The 1440-nt window shown below is 41.7% G+C and overlaps 1 pseudogene; it reads left to right on the plus strand.

Annotated features, from left to right (window-relative positions):
* Positions 1-364: 364 nt before the first annotated feature.
* Positions 365-856, plus strand: LOC121432518 (annotated as a pseudogene).
* Positions 857-1440: the final 584 nt, after the last annotated feature.

The raw sequence follows: 1440 nt of genomic DNA on the forward strand, positions 1-1440 counted from the left end.
CACACACACACACACACACACACACACACACAAATAAATGTAATAAATTAAAATATACATTTCACAAATAGAAGTGTGAAGCTACAGAAAACACATCAGCGTGAATATGATCTGTGTTGTGTGTGTTCATGTGAATGTCTACATATGTACATGTGTCTCTGTATACATACACATCATTGTCTGCACACACGCATGTGTATGCGGCTTTGTTTAATTTGTTTGTACTTGTGGTATTAATATAGATTGTCAACTTGACAAGATCTTCCTAGGAGAAGAGCCTGGCAGGTCTGTAAGGGATTATCTAGGAGTGAGTTAGCCTCTGGGTTTATCTCCATTAATAACTGAGGAAGACACCAGATCCAAGATGGCGGCCAGCAGGAGGCTGATGAAGGAGCTTGAAGAGATCTGCAAATGTGGAATAAAAAACTTCCGTAACATCCAGGTTGATGAAGCTAATTTATTGACTTGGCAAGGGCTTATTGTTCCTGACAACCCTCCATATGACAAGGGGGTCTTCAGAATTGAAATCAACTTTCTAGCAGAGTTCAGAATTGAAATCCACTTTCCAGCAGAGTACCCATTCAAACCACCAAGATCACATTTAAAACCAAGATCTACCACCCTAACATTGATGAGAATGGGCAGGTCTGTCTGCCAGTAATTAGTGCTGCAAACTGGAAGCCAGCCACCCAAACCGACCAAGTAATCCAGTCCCTCATAGCACTGGTAAGACCCCCAGCCTGAGTACCCACTCCGGGCTGACCTAGCTGAAGAATACTCTAAGGACCGTAAAAAAATTCTGTAAGAATGCTGAAGAGTTTACAAAGAAATAGGGGAAAAGCGAGCTGTGGACTAAAATCTGTCATGAGTGATTCCAGCAAGTTTGAGCAGAGCCCCCAGCAGTGCATTCAGATACCCCACAAAGCAGGACTCTGGGAAATTGACACATGCCACCATCTGGCGTCCGCTTGTGGCAGTGATTAACTTTCTACAGTTTTCTTAATCAAAAGTGGTCTAGGCAACCTGTAAAGAAGGATTAAAAAATTCAGATGTTCTAAAAAAATAATAACTGAGTCAGAAAATTCTCCTTAAATGTAGGCATCAATATTTCATGGATACTGGGTGTTCTGGTGACTAAGATTGGGAGAGAAGGGTCTCTGTCTCCTAGTGATGGACAGTGATCAGCCTTCTCTGTCTTCTGCTATAACAGTACCTTGCCATGACACACTGTGCCTGCAAACTCTGAACCAGAATGAACCCTTACTACATCACATTGTTTACGACAAGCATTTTGTCATAAACAATACTTATTCTGGCTGATCTTCTACGTGTTTCTTTGGAGTCTTTTCTTAATTCTGGGATGGTCAAATGTTCTCAGATTCCAATGCTGACAGGATAATTGTTGACATTCTTTGGTATTCCTCCGGAAATCCTGGGAGG

This window comes from Microtus oregoni, unplaced genomic scaffold, assembly GCF_018167655.1.
Source record: "Microtus oregoni isolate MIOR12 unplaced genomic scaffold, Mior012 000034F_ref0000314, whole genome shotgun sequence".
Taxonomy (NCBI): Eukaryota; Metazoa; Chordata; class Mammalia; order Rodentia; family Cricetidae; genus Microtus; species Microtus oregoni.